Source organism: Argopecten irradians, chromosome 13 (genome assembly GCF_041381155.1).
Source record: "Argopecten irradians isolate NY chromosome 13, Ai_NY, whole genome shotgun sequence".
In the NCBI taxonomy this organism is placed as follows: domain Eukaryota; kingdom Metazoa; phylum Mollusca; class Bivalvia; order Pectinida; family Pectinidae; genus Argopecten; species Argopecten irradians.
In genome coordinates, this window is record NC_091146.1 from 27,444,504 (window position 1) to 27,459,627 (window position 15,124).

At 36.6% G+C, this 15,124-nt stretch overlaps 1 pseudogene; it reads left to right on the top strand.

Annotated features, from left to right (window-relative positions):
• Nucleotides 1-4,390: 4,390 nt before the first annotated feature.
• The window catches only part of LOC138305769 (sodium-dependent multivitamin transporter-like), a 29,419-nt pseudogene continuing 18,685 nt past the window's right edge, over nt 4,391-15,124 (top strand).

A 15,124-nucleotide genomic window follows, 5' to 3' on the forward strand; every position in this document is an offset into this window, starting at 1 on the left:
ATGTAGGAAAATTGTACTACAAATACAACGCAGCAGAATACAGAAAAATATAATGAAATCAATTGAATTTCCATAAATCAAAAATATATAAACCATATTATAAAGACTTAAATATCAATTATTTCAAGAAAAACATTAAACTGATCACAGAAATTACATATATGTTTTGTTTGACAGTTTTCTTAATTAAAGTTCCTACATGTAAATTACAAAGAAAACAAAAGTCTTCATTTAAAATGTTTAATATTTGAGTTTTTATCCTTAATATACTCTTGTTTCTTATGTTGCACATACACTTATTTTGGTAAGACCATGCACTATACTCCTCTGAGGGCTCCAGCCTTTATAATTTATTTTGCCTTTACGTAGATTCTGTGTTCTAACATTCATTTAAATAAAAAACATTATTTTAAAGTACACAAAAAGCACATATGATTAGTTAACTTTTTAAAAAACTCTTATGTCTATAAGCCTTAGATAGTAAGTCCAATTTGAATTGTCATTATACAGAGATTATGTAAGTTTGACATTAGGTGTCTTCAGCAGGCAAACATACTTGACCTAAATGGGCTGTGTATTATATATAACACTCTGTGTATTCTATACACACTCTGTGTAAGGCACTGTTCCCATGACTACTGAATTGGTCAAAAGGAATATTATTCAATGAATAGGGAATTTATAAATGGAAGTTTATGAATGAAGTGGTTCAAGAGGTCACCACATAGATGTCATTGTAAGGCAGTCCTACTCAGTCCTACACATCAATAGTAAACCGGATAGCATTAATACAAACGCTAGTCGCGTTGTATTAAAAAAACGGCTACATTTGTAAGACAGAAAATGTCGAAAATTTTGGGTGTTATTTTCGGCCATGTCAATTATTAACAATGGTGATTCACCCACTTCCAGTTTGAGTGCACCAAAAATATTTTTAACCCGCCATTATCTCGCGATTGAAGTAGTAGCTATATCCGGTTTTTCGATTCTATATTGTGGGTACGTGATAACTGTTCCAGTTTAATACACAGTTCATAAGAAGGTATATAAAATAAATTTGAGAATGTGGCAATGATAAGTATCACTTTCAAAACGTTCTGATTGGTTTGATAGGAAAAGGATATTCAAATAAGGTGCACCATGTGGTGTTGACGGAACAATCTTGTAAACAACGCAAATCGACAGTTTTCAAGCCCAGCTATCCGCACGTACGGTATAAACGGTAAGTCTTTGTTCTGAAATACATGTAATCTCAATTATCAAATGCGTCGTATGTTTAACATTAGCAATCAAGACCAAATCAAGAAAAATGTGTGTTGTTTATCAGAAGAAGTGACACCAACATTACCACAAGTTACTGCACAGTTGACTAATATTCGTGCGGGTTTTATTTCGCTAGATTTCTGGATTAATCCTAACTCGCTAATTCTTCAAAAATCGTGGTTTTTCGTCATATCATATCACGTGAACGTCGTTTACAAATGTGATTCGCGAAAATAGACTATCGCAAATAAATTGCAAAACCAGCAAGTCGCGCTGAATTAAACATTCTCGTTTACGCTATTTGATGTTGGTGACGTTTACAAAGAGATTGAACAGTGTTTTGATTGCGTTAAAAGTGGTATGAAACGCAATTGGCCACTGACATGTTCAATATAGCGCGTTTTTTTCCCCAGTTGTGACATAAATAATTTCATTGATAGATAAATGGTTAATATTTAAAGACTTTTCGAAAACAAAAACAATTATTTGAAAAATTATAACGTTTAAACAGCTATATCGATGACCTTAGACTAAGTCACAGCACCATTAAAGGCCCATTACCTTTCCGGAGCAAAATATAAAGGTTTCTTAAAAACCTTAATAACATCAGAAAATGCATACTGATGACCTAAAATAAGGTTACGACACCAAACATATGCAAGATTTCCTGCGTAATATATGAAAACAGAGGAGAGTCAATTCGCTGTTTTGCCGTCTGGTGCAGTGATAGTCAACTACCGCACGGTATTTAGGAAGGCGGCGGGAAACATAATACGACCCGCGTTATGAAAATAAACATTTTATTTATTTTAATCAAATCGTTCAGAAGGTGATGATTAAGTAGTACATAAATTTTAAGACTCTACAAAATTATCGATCTTGTTTTACATTCCCATTTTAAAAATTAAAAGCCGTTTCGGAAAGGTAGTGGGCCTTTAAGAGGATAGTTCTTGTTTCGTGATGAATAACAGTTATATTTCATAGAGTTGGTGGCTGTTATCAAAATTTCCACCTCATAAGATGAAATATAACTCTTATTCATCAAGACACAAGGAATATTTGCTAGATGTAAACTCATATCAATTCATGTATTTTAATCAGCAGCGATTTCCCCGCTAACTACTGCATTTAGTTCCACGCTGACACATGCACATGGGGTACAAATTTCGATGGAAAATCTAAGGCAACACATGTGCACTGTATGCTCCAACAATTCAAAATGAAAAAAAAAATAATAATTGCAGAAATGCACGTAATGATATATATATTTTGTTGTTGTTTTAGTTGAAAATTTATGTGAAATATTATGATTGGTTGTTATATTTAGACATTTGCTTGTGACCCGAGGTATAAACAAATACGCAGATTTCTGAATTGCAGTTTCTTAAAATATTATATAGATGACCTAAAGTGAGGTTACAACGCCAAACAAACTCACGTTTCACTACGTTAACAGAAAGATTTCATGTCGCTGATTTGCCGTCCGGCGCAATTATAGTCATCTCATTACATGTATTGCACGGTAATTAGAATGACTACGGGAAACATAAGACGACCCGCGTTATGAAAATTAAAATCTAATTAATTTTAATTAGATTGTTCTGAAAATGATTATATGTGCAGTATTAAAGTTAAGCTAATAAGTTTTGCGACCCTACAAAATCTCTTTTTACATTCCCATTTTAAAAATCAAAAGCCGCTTCGGAAAGGTACCTTTTCGAAACAAATCTTAAATTTTCTTAAAATATTAATAACATGAGAAAATTGGTATCGATGGCCTGTTCTGAGTGATCTACATGTATCTCTACAGGGAAGAATCATTTCGCTACTTTCCCGTTAATCAAATAATATTAGACGTCAATATTGAGAAACTTCTGATGGGCAATGTCGACGTAATTGATCAAAAGTGTCTCGTCTTTAAATTTACCTCTAACATTGTTTGAGTATTTTCCCGTGTGGTGCAGCGATAATTTACTAAGTAATTAATGGGGTGTGCATCCTCGATACCCCAGGGGCTACTATCACTGATGTTATATCCACTCCCGGACTATCTTATAGTTAAACTGGAGGCAGGTAATTTATTCCTTTGATGTACATCAAAACAGCCGTATAACGGTACACTGTGGTTGACTGTACATGTGTGGCTTTGAAGTTGGGCGTCTCTGTACAGCTGTAATATTCAAAGGAAATATATGCAGGCCTGTGATTGATTCAGACACAATGATACCGCTTATTATTATTTAGCAAAACTTGCAAAGGTAACTAGTTTGGGTCACTTCGTTTTATCTCCCACAAAACTCGCGATCGGCGACGATCAGTTTTGCAAAACGTTTCTGATTCTGATTGGCCGACCAATCAGGGAAATAGTATCGACGTGAGTGTAAAGTAATAAGTTTTTGCCACTGATCTGAAAATTTGCAAATGTGGAACTCTTAGAATATTCAAAACAGGTTGGAATGAAATTTTCTATTCTCAGACGAAAACGGGATACGTTTAAAATTCGTTAACTTACATATCTACCAGAACAACGCAACCAATGTATTCGTCAAATATAATAAAACATTTAACCGTTTGAAAACATTTAAAACAGTTTTTTTTTAAGTTAAACATTCTATTATCTAATATTGTTATAGTATTGTTGCATGTCTGCCAATAATATTTCACACAAGGCTTCAGACTTCAGACAAGACTTCCTACTTTAAGATTGTCTGAGAAAATGTAAATGTATGCATTATCAATGATAGTAACCCTTGGAGTATCGAAGATGGAAATTACTCTATCATAAAAAAAATAATGCACACTGAATGCATTTAAAATTCAACTGCCTGGATAATTTAAAAAACAAACTATAACTTGGAATTGGAAAAAAAGGCAACCAACTGGATAGTCTAGAGGTTAGGTCCAAAAGTGAAATCGAAAGTAGCCACTTGCTTACGTAAGACCGGAACCGGAAGTGTACTTGGAAATGTAAACAAAACGGGTTTGTAGTCGACTAGTTTTATGATCTGCTGTTTATCAACGAGATTTATGTCCCCGTTTTTAGAAACATAAAGAAAATATATGATTCTATTTTCTTTAGGTGATTAAATACACGGTTATTTTTTTTGATATATTTGAAGAAAAGTATTACTTCCCGGGCATGTGCAAGACTACCAGTTTAAATAACACACTTCCGATGGCGACCTTGATTCGCACGCGTGTGAGATCGGAGACGATGGGCATGTTCAGGTAACTATAGCCTAGACTTAAACATGACGACTCCACGTTAGTACAGATAAGTAAAACTTGTTTACTTTGAAATATAATCTGTTTTGATGCATTGCATATTTTTCTTTTTGATGGGAAACACGTGGTGCCGGTTGTTTGTGTTGTCAGGCGAGCAACATGTGGTCAAAGCACAGGAGCTTGATGTTCTCTCAATAATAAATTATAGCATAAATTTATTTTGATAAAAACTCTATATACTGTATAAATATTTATGATATATATTATGGACAGAACGTCAAGCTCCTAGCTGTGGTCAAAGTGTCTTCTCTACTTGGATTTATTTCGGTTGTTGACACTGATAAATGTTTATTTTGCTAGGTAAACACTCACAACTACACAGAGGCAGTATGAGCACCCGCAGCTGATAACACTAATCTCTAGCCAAGGTGCTGAATACTCGACAACCGATCATCGCATTGCTGTGGTGCACCTATAGCTATCACAATGGCACGGAGTTTTGACGTTTACGATTGGATCGTGTTTGTGGGGATATTGCTAATTTCTTTAGGAATTGGTATTTATCATGCCCTGGCAGGTGGGAGACAGAGAACTACTGGGGAATTCCTGATGGGGAACAGGAAAATGAGTCTCATTCCAACATCCCTGTCCATCCTTGTGTCATTCCAGTCTGCTATTTTGATATTGGGAGCTCCAGCTGAAGTGTACACTAAGGGAATGCAGTATTATTTGTATACGTTTGGACAAATGTTTGCAGTGATGTTGGCATCGGTCGTCTACGTTCCGCTGTTTTACCCACTCAAACTGACCAGTATGTATGAGGTAAAGAGCATTTTAATTAATTGATTGAACAAAGTTGATAACTCAGTGGCAAACTCATATAATGAAGTTAAAAATTATGTCTTTATATTATTTTACTTATGTGCATATCACAACACAAGTATGAAGATATATAACAGTCATTATGTACATAAATAATTAGCCCAAGATGCATGTACTCTAGCCCTGACACCAGACTTAGGCATTATGACAGATAGATGTCTGGTGTAGTCTGGCCAGAGCACACTACTATATCAAAAGCTGGAATTTGTCAACACTGTTTGGTGTTTTGGACCAGGTTATTTCCTATTCACAACAGTAGAACAATGTCATGGTCAAACAACAATAGAACAATGTCATGGTCAAACAACAATAGAACAATATGTCATGGTCAAACAATTAGCAGTTCCACTGGAACGATTTAGCTGAAACTTGCCTGAAGTGATCCTGACCTGCTCCTGACCAAGTGTTGTTGTTTTTTCGTGTTGATTCAATATGATCGTTAAGGCCCTTTGGGCCTCTTGGCTTTGTTGCAGTACCTTGAGCTTCGCTTTGATTCAAGAGCAGCCAAACTCACTGGAACAGTTATCAACATTATATCTACTGTAAGTTATAATGCAAGGCCACATCAAATTATTGACTTAATATGATATCACCTGTAAGTTATAATGCAAGGCCACATCAAGTTATTGACTTAATATGATATCACCTGTAAGTTGTAATGCAAGGCCACATCAAATTATTGACTTAATATGATATCTATTGTGAGTTATGATACAAGGCCACATCAAATTATTGACTTAATATGATATCTACTGTAAGTTATAATACAAGGCCACACCAAATTATTGACTTAATATGATATCTACTGTAAGTTATAATGCAAGGCCACACCAAATTATTGACTTAATATGATATCTACTGTAAGTTATGATATAAGGCCACATCAAATTATTGACTTAATATGATATCTACTGTAAGTTATAATACAAGGCCACAACAAATTATTGACTTAATATGATATCTACTGTAAGTTATAATACAAGGCCACATCAAATTATTGACTTAATATGATATCTACTGTAAGTTATGATATAAGGCCACACCAAATTATTGACTTAATATGATATCTACTGTAAGTTATAATATAAGGCCACACCAAATTATTGACTTAATATGATATCTACTGTAAGTTATAATACAAGGCCACACCAAATTATTGACTTAATATGATATCTACTGTAAGTTATAATACAAGGCCACATCAAATTATTGACTTAATATGATATTTACTGTAAGTTATAATGCAAGGCCACATCAAATTATTGACTTATAAAATGTGTTTTCTCTAAAATAAAAAAAAGTAACGGCTAGAATGCACCTACAAATTAACATTTAATATATATTTGAAATTGATCATTTCAAGTCATATTCAACAATATAAAAAATGCTGGTTCTTTTTTTTCAGGCACCAGGCATGCATAGTGGGACATGAAGACAGAAAGTTTCATCCCTGGGCCTGTAATACAAGTGTATGTATTGACAATTAGCAACATATAAGACAGAAGAATATCTTGGAGTGCTCTTGAAAATAAACTCTTTTCCAATCATGGACCAAGTATAAATGTCCTTTGCAACTGTAATCATTAAATAAAATTAATGATGCAATACTTTTTCATTGTTCTTTTAACTTATGTAGAAATAATTGATGACTAGATGACCATGATTATAATTGCTTTGCATAAATAATCCCCTGCCATTTGTTTTTGTCAGGCTGTGAGATAGATAGCTTTTCTCATAACTTAAAAATATAAGATTTTTTTTTACATATAGCACTAGAGATTATAAATTGTACTTGTACATAGACCAATGGATTCTGAAACAAAAGAATGGTACCTTATTGGGAAGTTTGATGACGTGCGAGGTAATTTACAGAAGAGAACAGCTACACATGGAAAAAAAAAGATATACAGAACATATGGAGATTCAAAGTTGCATCCATAAGACCAATCAATGATATAGCACCCTTCCACATCCAGTATCGGTACTATTTCTTCTAGATTTCACAATTCAAAGAGGAAACCACTTCATTCAATAATAGGAATTGTACAATTTCATCTTAATTTTGAAATTTTCAATTTAATTATTAAATTACTGACGATGAAAACAGTATTGAACCCCTCGGCCTACAGACAAGTCTTCTAGGGTACACATTTCTCTTAATTAATTACTTTCTTCAACTCAATCATCTTTGCTCCAGTGAGCACAAAAAAAACAGGAAACGAACAGAAAAGAGAAAGTAACATACATAGCCTATATTTTTCTGGAAATAAATAATATGTGTTATTGACGATAATGGACATTCATGTCATCTCTCTCTTGAATCAAATATACAAAAAAAAAAACACCGCAGAGACATAGGCCACATATATTGTACCAAATTATTGACATTACTAATCACCACGCGAATATGATATCTAACAATGTAAAGTCACAACGTTTTAATACAATACACAAGGCCAATGACAGCTACATGCACGACGTTTCTTTAACGTTTTCCAATGCTATTATTGCATCGAGGCCGAATATTCTGTGGCGATTCCATAATGCATACAAGGCCACATTGCACAAATTATCATTATTTACTTAATATGATATCTACTGTAAGTTATAATGCAAGGCCATTGGCCCGACTATTCCAAATTATTGACGTATATAATACATACAAGGCCACATGTTATACTGAAAGGTTATATTATACAAGGCCATTCCAAATTATTATTGACTTAATATGATGTCTACTGTGAGTTATGATACAAGGCTACACCAAATTATCGACATAATATGATATCTACTGTAAGTTTTAATATAAGGCCACATCAAATTAGTATGATACATGTAGTAAGCTGGAAGTTTTCTATTCTGATAGGCCATGCTAAATTAATTTGTAGTTTGTACTGGAACAGTCATCAACATATATTATCTATGTTGTGTTAAGTTGATTTTTAAAATTTATTGATTTAAATATTGATGTTTCTGTTTATGCATTTATTTTTATTTATTTATTTATTGATTTATTTATTAATTTATTTACAGATGATATACTCGGGGATCACATCATTCGCCCCTTCAACAGCTCTACAAGCAAGTAAGGAACATCTAGATACTCAGAAGTTAAAGATGTAGGCCCTACTCATTTGTCAGACTTTATGATGTTATCTAACTAAAAGTCCTTTTAATGGAGGTATTTGGAATTTGGGTATCATTGTTTTGCCAAGGACATATATGAGAAGGATAAGTCACACTGGGTTTTGGGGAAGACCAAGGCAGGCGCTTTTGTATTTGTGCACTGACCATGACGTTGGGAGATGACTGATTTTCCTTTGATATCCGTCGGTGCAGCCTTTGATGTAGCTTGCGGTTGCGAGGGTTACCGTCTTACTTTCTGAAGCGGCTGTCATTTTATGAGCTGTCATGTCGTTTTTAACGAAAATTTAAGACATATCTTCTAAATCTTCCGTCCTTAAATAAAGTGATAAACGTTGTAAAATTTAATAAACTTTACATTGGTGTTTCATTTGATTCGATTAGACAAGTATTTGTTGAGAAAAACGGTTTTTATTCCCTGTTCATAGGCGTCTCGCGTGGTGTTTAGTAATGTAAAGAGACAGTCACGAATCCTTCTTACTTATAAATCCTTGGTTTTGCCAATGTCACCTACCTCAGCATTACCAACCACCTGTATATAGACTACTTGTTTATTAGGACCACTTTCTCAGGGTTTTACATAATTTGACCTGTGGATAAAGACAACCTGGCTACAAAGACAGGATCAATTTTCCTTGTCCATGAGTGGTCTTTATAGGCAGGTTGTACTGTATTTCTAATTTCTATCATGAATAGATAGTACATGCATGTAATATGCAAGTTATTTTACCTGTATTGTTTATGCATGGTTTTAAAATTTAACATTGATGAGATTAGCATATCAAATAAGATATCAGCTAAGTTTAATACAGTCATATACATGGAGGTTTGGTTTTTAAATAATTTTGATGTGATTTGGTTAAATGTATATGATATGTTAAATGAAAGATATAAAATTATAGCAAAATAAGAAAGGTTATGATATTGTATTTGCAGTAATTAGCACCCAGGGCGCTTAAAAATTGTAATAAAGGGGCGCTTATGAAATGAAACAAAATGTAAAGTTGTGAACAAAAAATGTCAGCCATATTTCAAATCTTTCTGTACTCATGGTACATTAATGCCTTTTATTTTGTGAGAAACATTATTATGTCGCGATTCACATGAAAAAGACTCGCAAGTTCATGTAATATGGGATACAATGCTGATGTTAGAGGCATCACATGTTGTAAAACATTATTAAATCCATGGGTATTGGGGGCGTTTACACAACTTCAACTTTTTTCCAGAAAAGGGGAGGGGTACTTATAGAGGGAGGAGTAATAATTGCAGGCATAACAGTGAATACAGTATGCATATAGCCTTATTGTACAGATTATATATGGCAGAAAATGTACCACAAGAAGTTATTTGATAAAGAATACAGAATAATTTTATCATTATGTAAATTATGCTATAATGTATGACATGGTATACGTATATGTTATACATCTAAATGTGTTTGTTTCAGTGACTGGTAGTGACTGGGTTTCCAGAGTGGGCCTCCTTTGTTACGATTGGGTTTGTTTGTACAATGTACACTTTCCTGGTAAGTATCACTTATTGAATTCACCCCTCACGACACGTTTAGACTCTTCTAAATCAAAGCCTGGACAAGTCCATAATGAAATTTCAGTGTTGAATGAGTTAAAAATTAACTTTTTTGTTCTGACCAATGTCAAACTGTTGTGGCAATTTCATTGAGCAAAAGTTAGGAGAGGTTCAGTCAGAATATAAAAGTTATTTATACAGTATGAACTGTCAAAACTGGCCCTTGTCTAATCTGGATTCCTGTGTATATCCAGACTTATTGTATGACATTTTCTGTATTAATTTTTTGTACAATAATTAAAAACCTGTATAAGCTGGAAATCAAGTTCTTCTAACCGGTGCGATTTGCGATGCTGAAACTTGCATGAAACAATCCTGACATGGTCCCGACAAAGTGTTGTTATGTTTTCGGGTAACAAACGTGCAAAATTCCAATGGTCGAATGGCCGGCCGACAGCCCGCCATCATTGAAAACACATTTTGAACTTCTTCTCAAGTTTTACCAGTGCGACTTAAAACTGAAACTGAAACTTGCATGAAATGATCCTGACATGGTCCCCGACACAGTGTTGTTAATTTTCAGGGTCTATCCGAAATCCAAGATTGCCGCCACAGCCGCCATCTTGAAAACACATTTTGAACTTTCTTCCTCAAGTTCTAACACAGAGCGATATGGCTGAAACTTGCATGAAATGATACCAGACATGGTCCCGACGAAAGTGTTGTTATTTTTCGGGTCGATCCGAAATCCAAGATTGGCCGCCACAGCCGCCATCTTGAAAACACATTTTGAACTTCTTCTAAAGTTCAATAGAATACAGGAGTGCTGAGGCGGGATATAAAAGAATGAAACGAGGCATGTTATGATCCTGATATGGTCCCGACAAAGTGTTGTTATTTTTCGGGTCGATTAAATCCAAGATGGCCGCCAACATGTTAGCCCATCTTTTGAAAACATACATTTTGCAAAACTTCTTCTCAAGTTTCTACCGGTGCGATTAGGCTGAAACTTGAAACTTGCATGAAATGATCCTGACATTTTTAAATTTATGACAAAGTAAATAGTGATTATTTATATTTTCGGGTCGATCCGAAATCAAGATGGCCGCCAAAGCCGCCATCTTGAAAACACATTTTGAACTTCTTCTCAAGTTCTACCAGTGCGATTTACCACTGAAACTTTGCATGAAATGAAACTGACATGGTCCGACAAAAGTGTTGTTAATTATTACAGTTATTTCGGGTCGATCCGAATGAAAATCCAAGATAGTGGCCGCCACAGCCGCCATTTGAAAATACATTTTGAACTTCTTCTCAAGTTCTACAGGTGCAAATTGGCTGAAACTGGCATGAAATGATCCTGACATTGGTCCCCGACAAAGTGTTGTTATTTTTCGGGTCGATCCGAAATCCAAGATGGCCGCCAAGCCGCCATCTTGAAAACACATTTTGAACTTCTTAAGTCAAGTTTCTAACGGTGTGCGATAAAGGCTGAAACTTGCATGAAATGATCCTGACATGGTCCCGACAAAGTGTTGTTATTTTTCGGGTTTGGGATAAATCCGAAATCCAAGATGGCCGCCACAGCCGCCATCTTGACTACATTTTGAAACACATTTTGAACTTCTTCTCAAGTTCTACCAGTGCGATAAGGCTGAAACTTGCATGAAATGATCCTGACATGGTCCCCGACAAAGTGTTGTTATTTTTCGGGTCGATCCGAAATCCAAGATGGCCGCCACATGTTTGTAGTACAATCCGCCATCTTGAAAATACATTTTGAACTTCTTCTCAAGTTCTACATTTCAGGTGCAATTTAGGCTGAAACTTGCATGAAATGATCCTGACATGGTCCCGACAAAGTGTTGTTATTTTTCGGGTCGATCCGAAAATCCAAATGGCCGCCAAAGCCGCCATCTTGAAAACACATTTTGAACTTCTTCTCAAGTAATTTTCTACCAGTGCGATTTGAGCTGAAACATGTCATGAAATCGATCCTGACATGGTCCCAACAAAGTGTTTGTTATTTTTCTCGGGTTTGATCCGAAAATCCCAAGATGGCCCCAAAGCCCCGCCATCCTTGAAAAACACATATTGAACTTCTAACTCAAGTTCTACCGTTGTGAATTTGACTGAAACTTGCATGAAATGATCCTGACATGGGTCCAGACAAAGTGTTTTTTCTATTTTTTAGGTCATCTGACCCGAAGGGGGTCAGTATGACCAAATAGTTCGTCATGTTTCGCGTCGTCGTCCGCCGTGTCGCCGTGCGCCGTGCGTTAACTTTTCACATTTTGAACTTCTTCTCAAGTTTCTACTAGGTGCTATTTGCTGAAACTTGCATGAAATTGATCTGACATGGTCCCGACAAAGTGTTTTATATTTCGGTCGAATTGAAATCCAAGATGGCCGCCACACAACGCCGCCATCTGAAAACACATTTTAGATACTTCTTTCTCAAGTTCTAACCTCCGGTTGCGATTTGCTGAAACTGTCAGTGATAATGATCCTGACATGGTCCTCCTACAAAGTGGTTTAGTTATATTTCGGACAATCGATCCATAATCCAAGATGGCCCCGCCACAGTCGCCATACTTGAAAACCACATTTTGAACTTCTTATCTCAAGTTCTAAAAAACCGGTGGCGATATGGAGCTGAAACATGCATGAAATGATCCTAACATGGTCCCGTGCAAAGTGTATGTTATGTTTTTGGGGTCGATCCGACATTCCAGAGATTGGCCGCCACAGCCGCCATCTTGTAGAAATACATTTTTTGAAACTTCCTTCTTCAGTTCTACGAGCCACTGCGATTTGGCTGAAACTTGGCATGAAAATGATTCCTGACATTGTCACCGAACAAAAGTGTTGCGTGACTTTTTTTCGGTACGAGTCCGAAATCCTAGATGGCCGCCACATAGACTGCCATCTTGTAAAACACATATTTGAACAACTTCTCAAGTTCTAGAAACCTTGTGCAAGAATTTTGGCTAAAACTTTGCACGAAATGTATCCCTGGACATGGTCCCCGACAAAAGTAATTTGATTAGTTTTTCAGTGGTCGATCGTTCCGAAATTCAAGATGTCCCGCCCCAGCCGCCATCTTGAAAACACCATTTTGTAACTTCTTCTCCAAGTTCTAACCGGTGGCGGTTTGGCTGAAACTGGCTGAATGAAATGATTCCTGAACTATGGTCCCAGACAACGTGTTTGTTTATATTTTCTTGGGTCGATCACGAAATCCAAGAAGGCCGCAACAAGCCGCCATCTTGAAAACATACATTTTGAACTTCTTCCTCAAGTTCTACTAACCTAAACCGGTGCGATGTGGGCTGAAACTTGTCTGAAATGAAATTCTGACATTGGTCCCCCGACAGAGGTGGTTGTTAGTTTTCCGGGTCGTCCGAAGGTCCCAAGAAGGGCCCGCCACAGCTGCCAGTCATAGAAACAACATATTGAACTTCTTCCTACAAGTTCTACTGTAGCTGCTTTAGACTGAAAACTTCAAACTTGCACAAATGATCCTGTACATTGTCCCCGACAAAGTATTGTTATTTTTCAGGTCCGATCCCGAAATTCAAGAATGGCCCGGCACGCCACAGCCGCCATCTTGAAAACAACATTTTTGAAATTTCTTCTCAAGTTTTCCTACCGTTGCGATTTGGCCTGACACTTGGCATGAAATGAGTCCTGATATAAACCCGACGCCGACAAAGAGCTTGGTTTATTTTTCGGGTCGATCCGTAAATCTAAGATGGCCGCAAAAGCCCACCATCTTGGAAAACACATTTTGAACTTCTTCCTCAAAGTTCTACCAGTGTGCTTTGACCGGAAACTTTGCATTGAAATGAGATCCTGACATGGACCGGTACAAAGTGTTGTTATTTTTTTCGGTCATTCCCGAAAACCCATGATGGGGCCCGCCACAAGCCAGGTCCTCCCATACTTGAAAATTACATTTTTAACTTTCTTCTTCCTCACGTCCTACCCTGTTGCCATTTGGGCTGGACACTTGCATGAAATGATCCTGACAATGGTCCCCGCCGACAAAGTTCTTGTTATTTTTCTGGGTCGATGTCCATAATCCAAGATGGCCGCCACAGCCGCACATCTTGAGAAACCATGTGTTTGAACTTCTTTTTTCTCAAGTTCTAAAACCTGGGCGATTAAGGGACTGAAACTTTGCATGAAATAGATTCTGACATGGTCCTGAACAAGTGATGTTATAATTTATCCGGGACGAGCCAAAAGTTCCAAGAATGGCCGTCCCCGCCACAGTGGCCGCCATCTGAAACCACATTTTGAACTTCTTCTCAGTTCTACCCGGTGCGGTTTTGGCTGAAACTGGCATGAAATATCCTGACATGGTCCCGACAAAGTGTTGTTCTTTTTCCGGGTCGATCCGAAATCCCAAGATTGACGCCACAGCCGTCATCTTGGAAAACACAGATTTAACTCTTCTCCAAGTTCCACCCGTGCGATTGTGACTGAAACTTGCATGAAATGATCCTGACATGGTCAAAACAAATTGTTATGTTATTTTTCCCGGGTCAAATGATCCGAATATCCAAGATGGCCCTCCACCAGCCGCCATCCTTGAAAACACATTTTGTGAACTTCTAACTCAAGTTCTACCAGTGCGCATTTGACTGAAACTTGCATGAAATGATCCCTGACAAGGTCCCCACAAAGTGTTGTTATTTTATTCGGTTTGATCCGAAATCCAAGATGGCCGCCAAAGCCGCCCTCTATAAAACACCATATTGAAACTTCATCTCAAGTTTACCGTGTGAATTGACTGAAAACAAAACTTTGCATGAAATGATCCTGAACAAGGTCCATACAACAGTGTGGTTATTTTTATGTCATCTGACCCGAAGGTGGTCAGGATGACCATAAGTCGTCATGTTTCCGTCCTGTCGACTTCCGCCGATGGCCGTGCGCGCGAGCGTTCACTTTTACAAACATTTTATGAACTTCTTCTCAGTTCTGACTTAGCTATTTTTGGCTGAAACTTGCATGAAGTAACTCCTGACATGGTCCCGACAAAGTGTTGTTATATTTCGGGTCTGATTTGGAA